A 16,169-nucleotide genomic window follows, 5' to 3' on the forward strand; every position below is an offset into this window, starting at 1 on the left:
GTAAGTAGAGGAACCAAAGGATGGAAGTAGAAGTTGCTTCTCCTTCTCATACTCAATAATTGTGATTTTGAGATTTAGAATAAGAAATATATATTTGTTCTTTGACCCTATTCCTGGCTAAAATCCTTGGAATTGCCTAAATAATAAAAGCTATCAAGGTCTTAAAAAAAAAGATTAAAAAAAAAAGATTTTATTGATTTATTTGAGATAGAGAGCAAGGGGGGGCATGTGCACATGGTGGGATGGAATGTTGGGGGGCAGAAGGAGAGGGAGAAGCAGACTCCTGCTGAACAGGGAGCCTGATTTGGGGCTTGATTCCAGGAGTGGGATCATGACCTGGGCAGAGGGCCAACACTTAACTGACTGAACCTCCCAGGTGCCCCTAAGATGTCTTGATATGAATTAAAAATCATTTTCAACCACACCTGAGTTTATGTAAATGAGGTGACTTTTGGAAACACTTAAAGATGGGGCTGGTTGCCAGGAGAACTAACCATGTGATTAGAAGGTTGGAATTTGCAGTCCCATCTCCTTAACCTCTAGGAATGGAAGAGGGGCTGGAGGTTGAATCAGTTGCCAACGGCCAGATCTTCAATCAGTCATGCCTGTGTAATGAAGCCTCCATAAAATTCCATAGGACAAGATTTGGAAAGCTTCTGGGTGGTTGGACATGTGCAGATGCAGTGAGAGTGGCTCACCCAGAGAGGGCATGAAGCTCCTTGTCCCTTCCCATCTGCATCTTCGTCCTCTGCATGTCTTCCATCTGGCTGCTCCTAAATTATATCCTTTTTAAAGAATCAGTAATAACCAGTAATCTAGTAAATAAAGTGTTTCTCTGAGTTCTGTGAGGCGCTTTATCAAATTAATTCAAATACACAGAGGGGCTCCTGGAAACTTCCGATCTACAGCTAGTTGATCAGAAGCACAGGGAACAATTTGGGCTTGTAATTTATGTCAGCAGTTAGTGGGGGTGTTTAGTAGAATTTTCTTATGAAAAAAACGAAATTACAGTTTCATGATTAGCTACAAAAAGAATACAAATATTAAGATTATATTAACTATACACATATGCTCACTATAATTGTCACAGAAAATGAGGAGGATGGCTCTTGTTGATTAACATACGTAATACACTAATTTTCCCTTTTTTAGCTTTTTTGCTTATTATTTTATATACAATTGGTTGGTAGTAATCATCTATATAATTTAATGTTTAGGTTAAAGAGCACTCAAGTGATTTTTGTAGCTGAATTAAAAGCGAAATGGACCTCACTTTGTGATTTTTGTTCCTACCCCATTTAGAGAGAAGGCAAGAGCATCTCCAATTGTCCAAAGAGAGTTGCATCTTCTTAGGCAGAGGAAGTACTTTTTAGTTTGTCATGAGAAGAGTCAAATACATGTGGGATGATGTGGAAGTTTGCTGAACAGCCAAAAGAGTAGATGGTGCTGGTTTACGTACTTATTACCTTCTCTCATGACCAAATTCACCTTTCTTGACTCTCCTTTGTAAAACTAAGGCCAAATTTCTGTAAACTGTATAAGCCAGACATCCTTGCTAATTGGCTGACTTTTACATTCTGCAAGGTGAAATCATTAGAGGAAAAATAAAAGCTAGGACAAAGGGGAAACAATAGGATTTCCTTCTTTCATTTATTTGTTTGTTTCACTGTTCCTATTATTGATGTGTCACCAGTAACTGTTGGCTCTAACCACCAGTGTCTTTCGGTGCTGTTATAAACAGCTTTGTGGTGCTTCTCACTCATACCAGGAAAAAAAAAAAAAAACAGATAGTGCAGCCCCCTCAAAACTTGATCACACATTTTGTAGGACCCTCTCTTGAGCTCCTTGAATACCATCTGGAGATAAACAACACTTCCTGCCTAGAGGTCTGAGGATTATTTCAAGAAATTCTAGTCTAAACACATAGGTCTTAGTAACCCCCAGTTGACTGGAGCATGTGCCTTGTTGAGAAAATGGGTTGTTAAAGAAAGTAACTTAGGGATGCCTAGGTGGCTCAGCAGTTGAGCATCTGCCTTTGGCTCAGGGTGTGGTCCCGAGATCCCGAGATCGAGTCTCACATTGGGCTTCCTGCATGGAACCTCCTTCTTCCTCTGCCTGTGTCTCTGCCTCTCTCTCTCTGTCTCTCATGAATAAATAAATAAAATATTTTTTTAAAAAAAGAAAGTTACTGGGATCCCTGGGTGGCGCAGCGGTTTGGCGCCTGCCTTTGGCCCAGGGCGTGATCCTGGAGACCCCGGATCGAATCCCACGTCAGGCTCCTGGTGCATGGAGCCTGCTTCTCCCTCTGCCTATGTCTCTGCCTCTCTCTCTCTCTCTCTCTCTCTCTCTCTCTCTGTGACTGTCATAAATAAATTTAAAAAATATAAAAAAAAAAAGAAAGTTACTTGAATCACTCTTGAGATATATCATTAATTGCTAGTGAAGAATTATCCAGTCTTTTCATCCCTTATATTACTAGCATTTGCTTATATTGCCAGGTTATGGATGGTGGTCTAAAGTGGAAGGAACTGTTTGGGGCCAGCTCCATAGCAAGTCCCGAATACGTGGTCCAGATAACCTTATGTTAGGATATGGGTTTACCTTGCACCAACTCTTCCATTCTTGGCTCTTAGAGTCTTTGCTAAGATCCCAACACAACAGAAAGAGTTGTATTCAATGCCCTTACCACCTATATTACCCCAGTAGCGGTGTATGATAGACAACTATACTTGAGCTGAATATAAGGTGAAGTATTTTTAAAAATGAAAGCCAATCAAATATGGTGTTGGCTTCCTCAGAGGGTTAGGAGTCTTCTGTAACTTGTGATATTTAAGTAGAGACAAGATGATCCTTTATTTGAATGTCATTAGAAGCTCACTGAATAAATTGACATCCCTTTCTACATTTTATGATTTTGGGAGTTAGATGGCACTTTCAAGTGCATAGAACCTACATTGTTTTAATGTTTTTAATTTTACTGATTCATAAGCAAAAGCCTTGTGAAATCAAATATCCACTAACATGTACTGTTCATTCCATCACTCACTCAGCAAGTATTCTTTGAGGGCCTAATATGTATTATGCACTATGCTAGAACACTGAGAAAATTAAAAAGAAAGACACTGTCCTTGTGATCATAGAGCTGATAGTGGCAGAACAAGGAAAACAACCAAACATCCCTGGGGTAATTCTACTCCACAACACTATCGTCTACTTAAAGTTCCTCATTTGAAATGGATCATAAACCAATATAATTTTTCCATAGATAATTTAAAATGACAAATCACTGGCAATTTAATGTAAATCAAGTTAGTATCAGTAATTAATTCACACGTGTCATATTTTATATACTAGAATGTAATTCACTTATTACACATTGTCACATTTCAAAGAGCTGCCTTGCATTTTTTTTTTTTTTCTGAACTGCATCCCGCCTCTATGGAAGTCTTCTTTTTCTAGTCCTGGGGAAAACAGAAGGTTCAGCAACATAAATTTAGACTGAACTGTTCAGGACGCAACATGCCTAAACCCTATGTACTTTCTATTTGCAAAGTATTCAAATTCCTTTACTAGGAAGGAAGGAAGGAAGGTCTGCCTGCAGAATTAAGCGCAAGAGTGTGGGGAGTGCATTTTTCTTTCAGTTGGTTAACTGAAAATCAATTTCCTATTTTAAAAGCAAGCCCATCAAAGGCAAGTGTCCAATTTTAAGCTAAGCTCTACAAAATGCTTTTCAATAAAATGTCTTTCGGCCTCTTTCCCTTTTCTCATTTCAATGTCCTGTTACATATTTCCGAAAGCTCAGCTTTCAAACTTGGTATATGCTATGATTGTGTGGAATGAAAAGCCCTGAAAGGCCACAAAGAAAAGTATCACTTGCATCAATCTCCGAGGAGAGGGCCCTTTGAATTAAGACTGATTCCACCTGCGAAGCCTGAGTGAGCCTGAATTGATGATGCCTGCGTGTTGTGGGTTTTCTGGCTTTATTTCCTCTTGCATTCTTTTTCATTTTGGAATGTATTGTAGGCCATTATCCGATTTTCATAGCAGCATGAGTGATTACTAAAATGCTGTGAAAGAGAAATCCTTAAAACGAGGTATTCAGGCAGCCCGAGTGGCTCAGGAGTTTAGCGCCGCCTTCAGCCCAGGGTGTGATCCTGGAGACCCAGGATGGAATCCCACGTCAAGCTCCCTGCATGGAGCCTGCTTCTCCCTCTGCCTGTGTCTCTGCCTCTGTGTGTGTGTGTGTCTCTCATGAAGAAATAAATAAATAAAATCTTAAAAAAAATAAAACGAGGTATTCACTGAAGGCCAATATTATCTGATGATCACTGGGACTCAAAGCTGAATGTTGGAAACATCCAAAGGAATTTAATTTACCTCATGAGGATTTTTCTTTTTCTTTCCTTAGATGCTTGGGGCTCTTGAGGTTGAGGGGTTTCCCTTTATTTTATGTGTTCGTTGTTATTCTTCCTTACGTAGATCCATAATGTAGACTGGCAAAAGGACATAGCAATGGTAACTTTTTTGTTCAAGTAACTGCTTCTTTTCCAAAGCCTCTATCTACACCTTAACTCTGTAAAGCCTCTTGTCCTTTGCCCTGCGGCATTAGAAAAATGGAAAGCTAGAGATAGAAATGCTGCCTATTTAGAAGTTAGATGGACTGACATTATGATGCTCTAACAGAACTAGTAGAATGAGTCATGGAAACGATACACAGTGGCAAGAGATGCTCATTGAACACCTACAATTTTCCAGATGTAGGTATAGGCTGTGGCATAGAAAAGTGAATCAGACAGACTTCCTTCCCTGTTCTCAAGTATAATTTGTCACAAAGCGGTAGGTACAAAATATTGTAGGAAGGAATGGATATGCAAGTATTATATGAGCAAACCAAATGTCTACCAATCTTTAAATGTGGAATATCCACCCAGTGGGATAATATTCAAAGATAAAAAGGAATAAAGTCATGATAGGTACTATCACATGAAAGAACCTTAAAAATATCATGGTAGTTGAAAAAAGCCAGACACAAAAGACCACATACTCTAGGATTGCTTGTACGTGAAATGTCCAGAAAAGGCCAATGAAGGCAAAAAGTTGATTGATGGTTGTGTGGAGCTGAGGCCAGGAGTTAGGATTACTTGAACACAGCCATGAAGGATCATGCTGGAGTGACAGGAACAGTCTAAAACTGATATATAGTGATCGCTGCACAATTTGGTAAATTTACTAAAAATCATTGATCCTACACTTAAATACGTAATTTTATGGTATATCAATTGCAAGTCAGTAAAACTGCTGTGACATAAATTCCACACGAGGGAGGAAAATGAAGAAGCCAGATGAAGGAAGAGCTATTGAGAGGAGGTCTTCATTATTTTCCCATCACTGCTGGGACAAATTACCACAGATTTAGTAAAGTCAACCCAGATTTATTCTTTTATGATTCTGATGCTCAGAAATCTGAAGTCCATTTCACCACCTACAGCCAAGATATTGGCAGGCTGGTTCTTTCCACGGGCTCTAAAAGAAGACTGTTTTCCTGCCTTTCAGATCCTCAAGTTGGCCCAAATTCTTTGGTGTGTGGCCTCTTTCTCACTCTTCAAATCATGTGACTCCAATCTCTGTTTCCATTATTCCATCCCCTTCTTCTCTGATTCCCTCTGCATCTCTCTCACCAGAACCATTTTGATTACATTTGGCCCATTTGAATAACCTGCCCATCTCCAGATTCTTAATTTAAGGATTAAGGTAGGATCCTAACTCAATCACTTCTGCAAAATTTGTTTCGCCACATCAGATAACATTTCTGGTTTCTGGAGATTAAGATGTAAATCTATTTGGGGAACCACTACTCAGCCTCATATAAGGCTCATTTTTCAGAAGGGATATGTTTTGAGTTGGGTCTTGAAGAACAGATGCTTTTTCAGGTAAAAAAGAGAAGAAGTTCATTCCAAATACAAGGAATGTTGTCAGGAAAGGAACAGAAATAGAAACCTGTATATAGCTTGTGGAGTCAAAAGACAACATTTGGATTTGGTTGTGGAAAAACAAATAACATTGCTAACTGCTCTCATTTTACATTTGTGACTGGATTTTGTTTTTCCCTACAGGTACATTTTACTGTACCTTATCCTCATCGGTTCCAGCCTTAGCTGGTTGGTTATAACTGGGATTCAAATATGCTACAATTGTCTTCAATCTTTAAATAGTCTTCCCTGCCTACCCATCATTCTTCACCTACAACCCCAATGCTTTTCTTCCTTATTATTTTCACTAAATGCCTTCTTCCTCTTCCTTTCTTACCAATCTCTCTGAAAAGCATACAGTTTGGTTTTTGCCCCACTGAAACTGCTCTACACTGTCAGCAATGGCCTCTACATTGCCAAATCTAGTGGTCAATTCTCATTCGTATCTTACATGGCCCATGCAAATGACTTACCATCTTGCTTCTAGGGACTGTATCTTCTCTCGAATTCCAGGACATCACTGTCCCCTGATAGTCTTCTACATCATCATATCCTTCCCTTCTTTCTCATCTCCAAATATAGGTATTTCCAAGAAGTCAGTATTTAAACTTTGTCTTTTTTCTCTCTACAATCATTGTCTAGATTATCTCATCTACTTCATGTTCTTACATACCATGTTTACTGTGATGATCGTGTTTATAATATTATGACTCCCATTTTTTTGTCCTATGACTCCCATTTTTGTATTTATAACCTCAACCTCTTCTCTGAAAACTGAACTTGTAAAGTCAACAGCCTGTTGTCTCTACTTGGATATTTAATAGACGTATTAAACTTAATGTATTTCAACCAGAATTCTTCTTTTCCTCCTCCTGCTCCAGATTGGTCCCTCTACTGGTCTTTCCCTTTTTAATAAATGTTGAATAAATGTTATTTAGCTTCTTCAGCCAAATTCTACCATTGTCCTTAAATCCTCTACTCACTTCACATGTCAATGCGAAGTCATCAGCAAAGTTTTCAGGTCACACTTTCAAAATATACATGAAGCTTGATGATTTATTAATACCATTACTTTTACAACCCTGGTTCAAGCAACAATTTATTATCTATTTCCTCAATATCAAGAGCCTTTTACCTGATCTACATGTTTCCAATCTTGATCTTCTACATCTTATTTTTCCAAAAGAAACCAGAATGATCTCTTGGACATAAGTCACATCATGCTAAATCCTTGCTCAAAATTCTTCCTGTGCCATCTCCACAATCATCCTCAACAACCCCACATACTGGTCTTCACACCTTTTCATGGTTTCCTCCCACTTTGTGTCAAAGCCAGGTCTGTGTGACCAATGGAATATGGCTGATGGCATGCCACTTCTAAAATGAAGTTAAAGAACACTATGACTCCTGTCTCTTCTTTCTCTCTCTTTCTCACCTTTCCCTCTTATTTTCTTTCACGTTACTCATCTGGGGCAAGCTATTTCATGAGAAGTCTTATGGAGAGGCTCACATGTCAAGGAACCAAAGCCTTCTTTTGATAACCATATAAGTGGGCTCATAAATGGATCCTCCAAACCCAGTTAGGTCCCAGCTGACCAAAAACTTAGTTGACACCTTGATTGCTTTCCAATGACAGACCTTAATCCCAAACCATTAGGTGCCCTGATTCCTGACTCACAGAAACTGTGAGATTTTTTAAAAAATGTTCCTTTAAGCTTTTTAACCTGCTACTTTTGCAAAACACAAAAACAAAACAAAACAAACAAAACAAAACAAAAAAAAAAAACGAAAAAAACTTATACATCAGCAGATAAATAATTTCTATAGTAAATTGAAAAATAATAGCTTTAGATTGTCTATTTGGAAAATAAAATGAAAAGATGAGGTATCTGTGTCATCTGATGTTTTAATCTCTGATGACTTTTTGTTAATTTTGGAGAACTAGAAGTCACTTTTGAGTTAATGGCTGAAATAAACACCACTTAGGAGGCTTCTTACAAGACTATTTAAAAAGCAGTCATGGAAGAATTGTCTACTCCTTTAGTTTGATGTCTGTGTTCTGATAAAATGGCTGGGTTCTGATAAACAAAGTATATAGTTGAGAAGTGTAAGGCCAAATCGAAAAATGTGAGAGGCCACTTTATAATTAGCAGTAGGGCAAAAAGAATGACAGTTTTTGGCCATTGGTTGACTCATTTATTCCTCCCTCCCATTAACAAATATGTATTATTTGTCAGCTTTTCTGGGACAGACACTGAAGGTCTAGTTAACAAAGCAATTTCAAAACATCAAAATGAATACATATAGCAGTGAATAAAAACTGGTCAGTAAAAGACCAGTTTTCATAAAGTCATAGAAATATAGGCACATTATTTTTTTAAGTTGTGTAGCTGGTGTTAGAACATAAGCAGCACATAGTCATACCTGGAAGGATTAACAGTCTATTTGATTTTCATACACTTATCGTATGATTCAGCATCATTTTCAGTTTTTGAATTACATGTGATGGGGGTGAGTGGATGTATATTTTTTTTAGTGCTTGGGGCTTCTAAGATCCAAATCCAGCAGTAAGTACATGATAAGACTAAGTGCAAGTCGCATGGGACCAACAGGAGACATATGTCATCATTCTAAACAGGCCCCCATTATGATGTGAACATAAGTTGTATTGTTCTAAGAAGCAGGGATAAACCAGTCAAGAAATTGTAGAAGGGCATTCTAGGAAGTGCAGCACTGGCAAACAATAAACATGGGGACGGTCAAAAGTTTAAGATATCTGGCAGTAATAAAACAGTAGTATTGCCAAGTGAGTCCTGAGAGTGCATAAGGGCCAGATAAATGAGCAAGGATGGATGGTACACTCTGAGGAATTTGCACTTTATCCTGAGGCCAATGAGGATCTCTGTCAGTAAGAGTAACATGATTAGATTTGTGTTTTGGGAAAATGACACCTGCTACATTGTTTTGGAGAAAGTGTTTAGGGGCTGGAAGAAGATGGAGAGCAGTTATGTTTCAATAATCCAAAGGATTAAATACATTGGTTATTTTGTCTGGAATAGTAAGACTGAGGATGGAGAAAAATAGATTCCATAGATAATAAGTAGCTCTAAATTAGAGGAGTTAATGATATAACAGAGGAGAGGTGGGGAGGGTGAGAGTGGAGTCATGAATGGGATCCATGTTTTTCACTTACGCAATTTGAATGATGTTTGCACTCTTTCCTGGAATAGAAAACACTGAAGGCATGGAATCACATTATTGCATAGACTAAGTTACCATCTCAAATTATGTGAGACCTATTATCACAGCAGTGCTTTTCAAAGTGTGGTTCCCAGATTAATAGACTGCCTTAGCAATCTACACTGGGAAGGGGGCAGAGAGGAATGGAGAGACCCAGCCAGGAGCCCATTTGCCTGTCCATAAGAGGTCCTCTTCAGTGTCTTCCAGAAAAGTAAATACATATATTTGTCAGTGTTAAGGTACAGTGATTAACTGAACACCATAGAAGCACACTCTTCTGTAGGATTAAAATGTTACCAATCACCTTCATGTGAAGCTACCTAAATGCTACTTCCACACCTCTTCTCTTTTTTATCTTCTTGAGAAGTGAAGACTATCCAGAACCTGTCATTCACTTATTCTATATTCACAGTGTTTCCATATACATCCCATGACAAGCTTTGGGATTTAGCAAATCGTTATCATATTATATGCAATCTTCTAAGAACTGCCAATTTCCTTCATTATAATTATAATTTTTATCTATGAAGCTGTACAAACCTATAAATCATCTGTTCTCTCTTTCTTTTATGTTAATACATTGAACTTTCTCCCCATTCCTCAGGAATTATTTACATTATTTGCCTTTCATGAAAAAATCCTTCTATGTACAATCTTTGACATGATTCTAGATGCTCAAGAACAATAAGTGTTTCTACACTTATACAGGGTCAAGGGATATACACACAGATATACAAATGTTCAACTTTGCAAGATAGTGAAAAATTATTTTGAAAGGTAATTACACTATATCTTAATCCCTCCATCATTATGTAGAAGTTGCCATCTTTGCTAGTTCTTAGTACTTCGGGATACCTTTGCAACCGTGCTTACACACTGGCTTGCCTCATCAAGCCTGGGTGATGACCACTATATCAAACAGGTGGGGATGACTGTTAGCTTGTTATTTCATCTCAAACTGTGGCTCATGATGTGGTTTCTATCACTGTTGTTGTGGGATCTGGAGTCCCCAGAAGTTGCCCAGAAGAACCAGGAAATACAACAAATATGTGTAGAGTTAATGCTGTATAGAGAAATCTTTGACCACTGAGAGACAGAACATGGAAAAGGGCCTGCAGAAAAAGCCTTCTTTCTTTCTTTTTAATTAATTCATTAATTTATTTATTTGAGAGTGAGAGAGTGCAAATATGCAAACAGGGGAGGGAGAGAGTCCTCCAACAGACTCCCCACTGAGCACAGAGCCTGATGCGGGGATCCATCCCAAGACCCTGGGATTGTGACCTGAGCCAAGTCAGATGCTCAATAGACTGAGCCACCCAAGAGTCCCAGGAGAAGTCTCTTTTCTTCCAAATCCCAAAATTATTACAGAAACCACTGTTTTAGTTGATCCACTGTATTCAATCAGCCTCTATTGATTCACTCCCATTACCAAATATTATTATGTGTTTTTAAATTATTATTGATACTTTTATATTCTTATATGTGCCTTCACTTATTCCCTGCAATATACCCAGGGAATAAATCACACTTACTTATCTGGGATTATATCCATGAATGCAGCCATAGGAAATCCATTTATCTAAACATTGAGTGATCTTATTCTTTAGAGAGTCCTGACTATTTTTGGCGTTTGCCTTTTTATATAACTTTTAGAATCAGTTTGTCCTCAAAAGCTATCATTGTATTGTCATTGGGATTGCATGAAATTCATAAAACAATTGGGGGAGATGACAAGTGGAATTTTGTGAGTTCATATTTATGCATGATCATGGTTTTATCTCAATTGTTTAGGTCATCTTTAAGCTTTTTCAGTTAATTTTCTGCAATGAGACATCTTCTGTTAAAAGTTTCATTAGATATTTTAATTGTTTTTGTTATTAGACTATTCCTCAAAGATTTTCTACATATTTGTTGCTGGTGTATAGAGATGCATTTTATTTTTCATACTGCCTAGTACTCAGGCATTATTCTAAACTATGTCTTATTTTTCATCTTTATAGGGCATTTTTCTACATAGACAATATCATCTATAAACAATGACATCAGAATTCTTGCTAAAACTAATCTGGGCATGATGTTTTCTTCATGGATAGGTTTAGATTATTCATCAATATTTTTTGGTTATAGAAATATTCAGATATGTCTTTTCTTCTTAATTCAATTTTCATGTTACATTTTTGTAAGGATTTGAAATTTTCATTTAATTTTCTAATTTATTGGTTTATGGAAGAGACATATCTAGATTTCTAGACAACCCATTATTAAGAGGAATAAAATGGAGAATATGCTGAGCACTTCAGCAATATTTCAGCATAATCCTCTATAATTTCTAATCATATTAATTCATAAGCAGTCATTAACGTATTCAGCCAATGATGTCTACTAGTCACTGTGATTATGTATTGTATACTTTACAATATGATACAGCCATATACCCAACATTAAGGAGATTACATCTCCATTGGAAAAAAAGAAAAAAAAAGATAAGAAACGAACCTAAAATGACTAAAATCCAAAAGAGGAGGTTCTCCGTGAACCCTGAATGGCATAGAGATAGCAGTGTGGGCACTGAGAGGAAAGATGGATTACTGTCATATGAGGGAGTTGGGAAGACATCGAGAATCTTGGATATGGATTTCCTGCCATTGTCACCTCGCGCAGGTTTAATGGTTTCATTAGCGTCACTTCTCGGCTATGATGGATAATCAGAGACAGGACAGTGACAACAATGGCATGGAAGTGGAGCTCCCTGGCCCCTCAGGGCTGGGGAGGTACGTGGAGATGGTCCAGCAGCAGGTGCAGCCAAGCAGCTCCCATAAATCAAGCTGGCTCCCACCAACTGTGGGCAGGACTGATTGAAGCATTTTAAAGAAATGATTCAACAGATTTAAAAAATGATCTGCGAACTCCTAAAATAGCAGTTTGGTGCATGGAGAGTAGTTATTTTGAGTAAGGATGTAGAAACTGGCAAATCATAACAAAACCAAAGGTATTTTTAAAAAATATTTATTAAGTATTGATTTGTTCCTATTTACAGGTGCCTACTATATATTTTATTTAAAAAAACTTTAAAAAAAATAAAAAAAAATAAAAAAACTTTAATTTACATAGAAAGGAAGTAGGTAGAGAGTATCATCTCATTTTTCTAAGTAGATATCATGATTATATTGGTCAATTGCCAGTGCAGGAAGCCAGCTCTGGTTAACTTAACCAGCAAAGTAATTGGCAAGAAAGTTGGAGAAGTTACACTAGAAAATGGACAAAACTCAAGAGAGTCTAGACAGAGGTCCCAGAGTTCCCACAGAACAGGGGGTACCCCTCTGCTCAACACTTTGCTCAACTCTTGTGTCCCTTAGCTCTGGACAATCACCACAGCTGCTATTTGACATTATGCAATGAATTCATCGTTGACTTTTCCTTCATCTTGGTGGTGGCACTCATAGGAAGCTCAAAGTTGTAGATGAGAGTGTCTGATAATCCATGTCTTGCCTGTTGGACAGGAGGAGAGAGAAAGAAAGTATTTGCTTTCCTTCAGCTCTCCAATGGAAAGAAGTTCCCTGATTCTCACATGGGCTCTCAGAATTGAATATTCTTCCCAAATTAGAAAGGATTCCAGATGCCCAGGGACATTCACACAGACGCCTTTCTCAAAATGACCTAGCTAATAAGCAGAGCTAGTATTTTCCAATCAGGTCTGTCGGAACCAAAAACCCCATGATCTTTTCACAGAACTGATTCAGTTGCAATAAATACTGCAGATAAGTTTAGTTTTAGAAAGTGGCATGATTTTTACATCAGCGTAGTGGGGCTAGGTCTCCCATTTAGCATCTACTCTACGCAAGAGGATGCTGAGCAAGACAGAGTGGGGATAGATAGTCTTATATTCTTAGCATTTATGGTCTAATTGGGGGTCATTTTTTAAAATATCTATTCACACCAAGTGAATGTCAGCTCTGAAAAGAGCTATGGGCGTTCAATATTAGGAGAAAACACTGTGAGCTGAGACATTCCAGAAAGCTTTATAGGAGAGGTGGCCAGAATTTCACTATGCAGGAGATGATGTTTCGGGAAAGGGAAGATTTGCTTATGCAACAATATATGTAGGCATGAATCTATCAGACTGTAGTGCAGAACTTTCTGGGTTAAGTCCATGACGTCATTAAGGAAACAAAAGTGTTGATCATCGTAGCCTCTGGAAACCATGAACCAAATTCCAGCCATCAGAATAAGGGGCGGGATTGTGGGGTGTCAGGAAGCAACCGCCAGTTCTCTCTGTTTGATGGAATCCATTTTCTGGAGAAAAGGGCAAAGTACTGAACACCAGGCCTGCAGTGATTAGCAAACAGGCATGGCACAAATGGGAAGAAAGAGCAGTCAGCTCAGCTAAGATGTGCTCTCCAGGAGGTTAGAGACCCAGAGAGCAGGTTGCTGGCTAATAAAGAGCATGGACAGCTTTGGGCCAAAGTCAGTTGTGAGAGGCCTGAAATACAAATGCAAACTCTGTGTTTTGTTGCTTCAGGATAGAATTCCATTACGCTGGCTCTGACCTTACGAGAACATTGTCAGTGGCCTTGGAGCAAAAAAGAATAATGCTCCCTTCTGAAGTGAAGCCAAGAATAATGCTTCAATAAAGAATTATAAAGCAAACTCTAAACCAAAGCCGCATCCTACAGATGTACCATTCACTCCTTTTTTAGAGCAGGTGACCTGGAAAAGGAAGTCTCTACTGAGACCAATGATACTGACAGGAGTACTTAAGACATGGTTGCCCAGAAAGCCTTCATCACTTTGTAGTTAACATAAAATATACTCATTTATTGGAAGGTGCACAGTCACAGACAAATGTGACCATGTTGAAAGGAAGATAAACAGCAATGCATTTCAGAGCTTGTTAATTTCCATCCTGGCTTCACACCTGCTCTTCACTCTTGCTTAATCTCATATCCACCCTCTGCCCCTGCCCTGCACCCCTAGATACTCACAGTTTTCATCCCTCCCCTTACACAACTCCCTCAGCCACCCCCTCACACCAACTTCTTTCTACTTTTAACGGTTAAGCTTACATGTCACCTCCTGAGACAGGAATCCTCTGACCTGTCTCTAGCTAATGTAGGTTATTTCTTCTCTATCATAGCATCTTATTTCCTCAAAATACCCATTAAATACTTACATGCATTTACTTCTCTCCTTGCTTATTTTCCATCTGTCCTAATAGGCTGTTAACTTTAAAAGTCCAGTGATTGGGTCTTGTATTCACTCCCACATATTTGGTGCCCGGCAGAGTGACTGGCCCTTAGAAAACAGTAATTATTTGATGAATAAATAAATGAATGCAGAATCAGAACATTTCCTCAAGTTTTCTTCTGTATCACTCACTAGGCATCAAAACAGATGTTAGTAGATTTTGTGCACACAAGGAAAAGTAGGACCAAAGGTACCTTAGAGATTTGACCTTGAGCTACTTAATCTGGTTTTGTTCCACTTTTTAAGAAAATAGAATCTCATTCCACATGCAAATGAATATCAGAGGTTTATTGCTGTTTATGTAACAGTGAGTGCTGCTCTCCGAGGAGCAGCACCATTTTTCACTATTACACCACACTCTGCTTTAGACAGAGTGAGTGATTGGTATTATTTATTGCATAGATATTTAAATGATTAGATGATTACATGAATGAATGTAGAATTAGAGTGATATAATAATGCACAGAATCAAGAGATTTTCTTTGGGCTATGAATCAAATAACCAAAATGCAAACACAGGGACAACTCTTGCTTTGAATCTGGCAGGCTCCAATTAATATTTATTAGGTAAGGAATCGTGTCTCTGGCTGGGAATTTAAATTAACAAACAGATGGTTTCTCTAATGTAGCAAGTGTAGGTTGGAATTTTTTAGCTCGGTTAGCATCACATTACTCAGTTCCATGGCTCTGTACTTTACTTGCATTGTGCACACAGATTTGTGATATTTTGGCTACTAGTAGTACTTGGAGGGGCAGATGGTCCAGGGCAAAGTTAGCCTGTTTCTGGGAAAGACAACTCACAATGCTTCATAACAGCCTGGGGGTAGTTCACTATTTCTTGCTATACTGACACTCAGGAAATCAAGGCTTTAAGAATGGATTTAAGGGCATCACCATTTTATTCTGTATGATAAAATAATTGTGGTAGGTTAAAAACCCTTCAGTATGTTTCAGTGTATTTGTGAAAATCTGTTAGCAAACCTATTGTGTTTGACTTCCTTCTCAATCTAGAAAAAAAGGGCAACTATTTCAAAAGTTTTAAAGGGCAGTATAAATTGAACCTCTATTTTGATTATAGAATGTATGTGAAATGCCTTGTATATGGTGCATGGAATATAGTAAACTCTCAATAAATGTTATTTTCTTTTCTTTCCATAACACTTGGAAATTACAATGTGTTCATGAATTTTTGGTAGTTATTTATGAAGAATTCAATATATTTTAGACATTGCATGAGTGCTTTTCAGACATTATTACCTTGATTAATCCTTAATCTCTCTGTGAGGAAGAGACTATGATTATCCCCATTTTCCAAGGTTAAAGAAGTAAGTCACTCAACCAAGTCAACCACAGCAAATAATCCTGACCTGTCTTATCTCAAAATGTATGCTAGTAGATATCTTACCCCTTAATTAAGTATGTTTGCCACTTCAAAAGAATTGGCACATTTAAAGCCTTACTTTTAAGAATTCTATTGTGATTCATACGTGTTTGTGTAAAGTGCTTTATATTTTTAATTAGTGATGAACTCCATAAGAATGAGAACTGTTTTATTCTTATTTCCTCATGTCTTCCACAATGCCTGAGATTTCAAATATACATATATATATTTCAAATACATATATATTTCAAATACATATATATATTTCAAATATATATATATATATATATATATATATATATATATATATATTCCATGCCTGATAGATATTTGGC

Source organism: Canis lupus, chromosome 9 (genome assembly GCF_048164855.1).
Source record: "Canis lupus baileyi chromosome 9, mCanLup2.hap1, whole genome shotgun sequence".
Taxonomy (NCBI): Eukaryota; Metazoa; Chordata; class Mammalia; order Carnivora; family Canidae; genus Canis; species Canis lupus.